Below are 6,791 nucleotides of genomic sequence, written 5' to 3'. Positions count from 1 at the left end.
GAAACCTTCACTACAATAAGAAAAAAAATATAACATTAAAGCTTTTATCATATGTAATGAAAACATAAACCCAAAAAAATAACGAACAATAAAAAAGAGCATGCTTTTTATTGGCATAAAGTGCACTACGGACACATACACACATTAAGCTTTCGTATGTATGAACTACTTTCTACGTATCTTTTGTATACTCATAAACTAAAAAGTATAACAAAATGACTCATTTTATAGACTTAAATGTTGGACAAATCAGTTTTAAATTAAATTTTTTAATTTTTAGTTTAATTTTTGTCAAACTTTAAAAGGATTAATTAAACTTATTCTTAAGATGTGGTGTACTATTCGATTCATTTTTTTGCTTAATTCAATGTATTATTTACAAGCATTGAATTTGGCTAAATGATTATAAAAATACTATTTTAATAAAAGAAAAAATGTTATGAACTTACCAAGTAAGTGTTTTGCTAGCTGCCAACAACATGTACAGAGTAACAATCCATCTTCAAAATATTATAGGTTTTATCAATATGTGTTTAATTATTATAAGAAGAAAAACTCAATTTATGGAATTAAATTAAACTTACTACCATATATATTTGTTTACCATTTAACTCTTTTTTCTAAATATATATTTTTAAAATATAAAATTAATTTATATTTAATATCTAATATTACTGTGAGTAGTACGACAATTAATTGACGAACCATTGACTTCTTCCAACACAATTCTCTTTAGAGGTTGTTACTACGAAATTTTCTCGTGAGAAACATTCACTCCTAGAAACACAGTTTTTAGCCTCGGCCGTTGGTCGTGGCTATAAGGCAAAAAACCGATGCTACTAGACAATTAGCCTCGGCGTAGCCTCGGTGTCGGGACAGTCTAAAACAGTCGTAGCTAACATTTAGCTTCGGCCAAAATGAGCCGCGTCTACTGTAGCCTCGGTTCAGTCGAGTCTAAATCGAGGCTCTCTTGAAGCCAACGCTACTAATAGCATGGGCTAGGCCGAGGCTAAGGGCAACCTTTGAAAGTCAACAAAATATTTAGCCTCGACCAAACCAAGGCTAAAGTTAAATTATAAGAGTGAACAAAATTAATTAGCCAGGGATTTGCCGAGGCTAAGGTCAATTTCCCGAAGTCAACATAAAAATTAGCTTCGGCCAAATCGAGGCTAAAGTCAAATTATAAAAGTCATTAAATTTAATTAGCCTGGGTTAAGCCGAGGCTATGATCAAGCTCTAGAAGCAACATAAAAATTAGCTTTTGAACCATATTTGATTTAAGATCAATGCCCATATAAAATGGTTAGCAGGAGAATAATTCAAAGTAGAGAAACAAGACATATCAAAGTGTTCAGCTTGCATCAGTCACTTACTACCTAATTTGATGTACACCTCCACAACTGTATTCACTAACTAAAGTATGCACTATATCAAAATTTCCACGGCATAGCTTTTTACAGAACCTGATGCTTTGACATTAAATCCAAAAATAATAGCTTTGCTTGCCATGGCAAGGTCAGCATCACTTGTGCTTCCATCACCAGTTGTTTCCATCAAAAACTTCAGCATGACATTATCTTGTGGTAGCGCCTACAGGGCTTGTTTGACGGCTTCAATGGATCCCTAGTCACCATTACGATATCACAAGCAAAGTCTTCGATAAGTTAAACAATGTATTAACATCAACAAAGATAATGTACAAATTCTAATAATGATAGTAGCTGTAACCATACCTGAAGCTAAGTTCATTATTTATCAAAAATAAATAAATTATGCCTCATTAAACATTGAAAGTTAAGTTAACGTGTCTTCCAACCTTTCTAAAATCTCCTCCGCAGACCACTACATCACCCCTTCTGAGTGTTCCATTCTGCATACACAACTTAAACTTGGTAATAACATACTATTTCAATAAAACTAACCTATAAGCATTTAAGTTAATTCACCAAATGATTGTTAGAATTAAATACACTAAACACATAGTGAATAGAAACACAATAAAACACATGTAATTAAAATTCAGTAGCAGCTACAAAATTGAATTCAACAGTAACAAAAAAAAAGATAATAACTAACATTAACGCATAACAAAGATGCAAAAAGAATACAATAATTAAATAAAAATAACAAGAACGAAATAGATTGTTATTGTTGATAGAGAGAGATAGAAAACCTAAGGATCAAAGATGATCGACAATCTAGAACCATGAGGACTCTGAGGCGTACTATTAGCCATTTAATCGGAAGAAAAAGCATGAACCGGAGGACGAGAATCAGGCGTGTGAGATTCACAATCAACAAGGTCAACACTGTCGGAAATAGCTCTGTCTTCTCTACATTTGCGTTTCACATTCTCCGAGAACCCAAGACCTTCAAAACTGTTGGCCAGAGGAACTCCCCCTCTAGCCACCTTGAAGAATACTGCGGATCTGCTTGCAAGCGTTGAGGCATCATAGAAATAACAGAAAGCAAGTAAGAAAGTTTGAAGGTCCTCATTGGGAGGGTTGAAAGTATAACTAATGTTAAGGTTTAAAAATAATAACCTTGTCATCATCGTCGTCCCGTCCTTCCAGATACTTTCATAAGATACAAACACCCTAGTCAACAAATATGATAAAGCTATCGTAAACCAATAAAAAATCCATTAACACAAACCTGTTTGGCCATGGCACAAGCTTTGTTTGACTGGTTGAGATTTTCATAATAGAAGATAGAGAAATTTAGAGCCAAACCCAATCTGGCACAAGCTTTGTTTGACTAGTTGAGATTCACAAATTTTTTAACACCATGAACAAACTCTTCTTTCAATCCGTGTCTAGCGGAATATGCTCTATTATACATCCAAGTAAGATCCATTTTCTATATGGAAAACAATTAACACGTGAGTCACTAAACATTAAAACATATCTTGTTAAACTACATCACTAAATTTTCGTGTCATTTGAGTTTTTGGTAGGACTGAACCGGTTCACCAAACTGGTACGACAGTTCGGTTCAATTCAGAGTAAAGAAAACCAAAGAATTAGTTTCTCATATATCCTATTGTAAGAGATGGTGCATTTAATTTTCTGACTTAGTGCATTTAATCAAGGATAACAAGATAATTTAACCAAAACAAAAAACACAATGATGTTCCCAAAAGGTGAATAAATCATGTCATACCACCAACTAGTTCACATGTCTTATATTATATGTTGAAAACAAAATGTGAATAAATCAGGTTGGATGCATGTAACATTAGACGCTCCAACTTCCAACCATTAAGTGCAGTTTATTTGGTGTACTTGAGTTGAAGAACTTGCCTTCAGATTCAATTTCATAAGTTAACCAAACTTTACCTAAGCATTCATTATCAAGCAATGTATCTAATTTATATTAAGTTTACATTCATTATACATTCATCGATCAATGAATTAAAAAATAATCTCTTTCAACTAAGTTAAAATTTATTGCATCTAGAGAAATATGTAAAGAAATATTAGTATTTTTAGTCCAAACTGGTTCCATTCCATGTAGAAGGTAATAGTAAATTCTTGAAATTTTAAGCTTATCTATTGGCACCACTCCTTTCATTTACCTATAACTTTTCATTTCAAAGGTTAACTCAGTCAGTTAATTACAAGACTTTGCTGACAAAATAAAATGCAAACTAGTTGGTTAGAAGTGTGATTCATTTATAACTTTCAGATTTACACTTGAAAAGAGGTAGAGAAATAGATTATAAACTTCATTTGATCATGCGATATTGAAAAAGGAAAATTTGTGATAGTTTCTTAGCAGAAATTTCTTGATATTGATTCAAAAACTGCATATATGGGAGCTGCATCTTCAACTAATGGAACCCTTCGCAAATATCATGCTCATATTTTAAACACTCTATTAAGAAAGTAAGTGCATATATATAATGATCAATTGGCAATTAGTATTGTGAAATGTGATTAATTATTGATAGATTATGTGCAATTTTGTGAATTATTCAGGAAGGAGAATGCTTTAATACATAACTACAAACATGGATTCTCAAGCTTTGCAGCTTATATGTCAAAAAAATGAAGCAAACTCGATTGCTCAACAACCTGGAGTTGTGTCTGTGTTTCCAAGTTACATTATGAAGCTTCACACAATACGTTCTTGGGATTTTCTAAACTCACAAACTCACATTGAAATTGTCAACAAGCTCTCTAATTCTTCCTCCTCGTCAGACATCATAGTTGGCAGGTTAGACACAGGTCGGATATTATTTAACTATTGAACTAAAGAGTATTGTAGTTTCATAATTTGAATAATTAATTAATTAATTAAACAATAAAAAAAATTCAAGGTCAGTAGTAGTTAATGAATAGTTGCCGCTGGTCATTTTAAACACTTGTTGTTATCACTGAGAAATAAGCCCCTGTTAGAATTATATTCTTCCAAACCTGATAAAACAAACCTATTTGTATATTTTGATGCAACTCTCTTTTCCATACTTTTAACATTCAAGATAGTTTCAATCTGTTAGGTAATCTCAAAGCACAAGATCAAAATGTTACCTATAAAACATATACTTCACTGGAAGGTTCAAAATACATATATTATATTTTTATTGACTTCTACACATTAGTTTTTTTTACTTCTACAAACCAGTGTTCTCGACGGTGGATATCCCGCCATACCGGCCGCTTTGCGGCACCATTATAGCATATTGTGGCAGAAAACACCGACTATCAATAATAAGTTATAGAGAGAGGGAGATTACCTGGTTTCAAAATTTGAATCAACAAGCAGAACCAAAGGTTGTATTAAAATGTGCTATGTTGAGAAGCCAGAAAAACCGGAAGTCACTGCAGTTAGTAAACTGAAACCATTAGAATTATGGAGCTAAGAAACATACATTACTATACACGAAGAAGAAGTGCATAGCAATAGTGATAAATTGAAGAAGTTTATTCCTTCGAAGATGCTTAGGGTTTTGCTCTTTGAACCCGATGATTCATCCGATGATTCTTAGGGTTTTTTGTTTCTTAAGAGATGAAAGCAAATTAGAGATGAAAAAGCAGAGGGAAGAGGTAGAGGGAAAGGGGAAAAAGTACCTGATGAACTTGAATAAAATAGAATGGATGATCTTGCAGTTAGTTCACCCATCTCTCAACTATCGTACGAAGAGATGAAAAGTAAGATAATCAATTAGGATTGTAAGATTTTGATTTTTTGTTTGATTTCAGTTTATTGATTTTTTGTTTGGTTTTAGGGTTTTTATGAAAAAGTAAGAGAATGAAAAAAAAATGTGGGAAAACGAAGAGGAAAAGGGTAAAGAGAAGAGAGGGAAAATGAATTTTGGGTATTATTAAAAGAACCACATAATGAATAAATAAAATCACTAAACGTGGTAATCAACCTGGATAGATGAGTTGGTTAAGGTATTACATTCTAGTCAACATGTTGTCTGTTCGAAACATCATTAAGACAGTTTTTTAATTTTTGTAAATTCTTAGCAATATTAGCCTCGGTGAACCGTGTCTACTTAATAATAACAATACTAGTCTCGGCTTGAACCGTGTCTATTAGATAAAATACAAAAAATATTAAAAGTTAGCCTTGGTTTAGCCTTGACAAATATAGAAAAAAAATTAATTCAAAAATTAGAAAATATCTAGCCTCGGCTTAGCCGTGTCTAAAGAATTAAATAACAATAAGTTTCAAATGTAACTATAAAATGACTTTTTAGCTTCTGAATAGCTTGGGTTTGACCGAGGCTAATTAGCGTCGGTGTCGGTGGCCGAGGCTAAATCCGCAGCTAAAATGCAGTTTTCTAGTAGTGATTCTACACGCGAGTCTTCTAATTCAGCTCACATAACTATTGGCATTATTAACATAACAAACATTACATTGAGAATTGATTAAATAGAATTGAGGTATAATTCACTGTGTGCAGGCTTCTAATTTAAAATCCACTATAGTGCCTCTAAAAGTAATGTATGTTATGTTGATTATAACTACAATTATATGAGTTCAAGTAGAAGACTCGTTTGCATGTCATATATAAAGAGAAAACTCCATAGAAGAAAACTCATAAGAAAATTCTTGTGTGGCAGAAACATAGACAAAAAATTCACAAGCCTTCTACCTAAAGTAATTTGAAACTCGGTTCAAAGTATTAAAAGCATAACACATAATTGATAGGCTATTAATTTTACACTATACTGGTTTACAAGAACAAACATATCGATACTATATAGATCAAGAAATTAATATTTATGTAAATTGATTGTCACCTGCGATCCAGTTTGATACCCTTATCCCCCACCTTTATTAAACCTTCAGTACAATAAGAAAAAAAATATAACATTAAAGCTTTTATCATATGTAATGAAAATATAAACCAAAAAAAATAACGAACAATAAAAAAAGAGCATGCTTTTTATTGGCATAAAGTGCACTAGGGACACATACACACTTTAAGCTTTCGTATGTATGAACTACTTTCTACGTATCTTTTGTATACTCATAAACTAAAAAGTATAACAAAATGACTCATTTTATAGACTTAAATATTGGACAAATCAATTTTAAATTAAATTTTTTAATTTTTAGTTTAATTTTTGTCAAACTTTAAAATGATTATTTAAACTTATTCTTAAGATGTGATCTACTATTCGATTCATTTTTTTGCTTAATTCAATGTATTATTTACAAGAATTGAATTTGGCTAAATGATTATAAAAATACTATTTTTTTAAAATAAAAAATATTATGAACTTACCCAGTAAGTGTTTTGCTAGTTGCCAGCGACATGTATAGAGTAACAATCC

At 31.7% G+C, this 6,791-nt stretch overlaps 1 long non-coding RNA gene across 4 annotated transcripts; it reads right to left on the bottom strand.

Annotated features, from left to right (window-relative positions):
* Nucleotides 1-983: 983 nt before the first annotated feature.
* LOC131638239 (uncharacterized) lies at nucleotides 984-5,232 on the bottom strand. Of its 4 annotated transcripts, XR_009294622.1 has the most exons (7): nucleotides 5,073-5,232; nucleotides 4,739-4,823; nucleotides 2,656-2,859; nucleotides 2,544-2,576; nucleotides 2,174-2,429; nucleotides 1,734-1,870; nucleotides 984-1,623 (listed from the first exon to the last, which is right to left on the bottom strand). It is a non-coding gene; the product is annotated as an uncharacterized LOC131638239 (long non-coding RNA). The 4 variants fall into 4 exon arrangements; XR_009294621.1 differs by having other exon boundaries at nucleotides 2,174-2,576; XR_009294620.1 differs by having other exon boundaries at nucleotides 2,174-2,859.
* Between the last annotated feature and the right edge of the window lie 1,559 nt (nucleotides 5,233-6,791).

Source organism: Vicia villosa, unplaced genomic scaffold, assembly GCF_029867415.1.
Source record: "Vicia villosa cultivar HV-30 ecotype Madison, WI unplaced genomic scaffold, Vvil1.0 ctg.002224F_1_1, whole genome shotgun sequence".
NCBI lineage: Eukaryota > Viridiplantae > Streptophyta > Magnoliopsida > Fabales > Fabaceae > Vicia > Vicia villosa.
The sequence above is the reverse complement of the archived record's forward strand: the minus strand, read 5'-3'. Positions and strand labels throughout refer to the sequence as shown.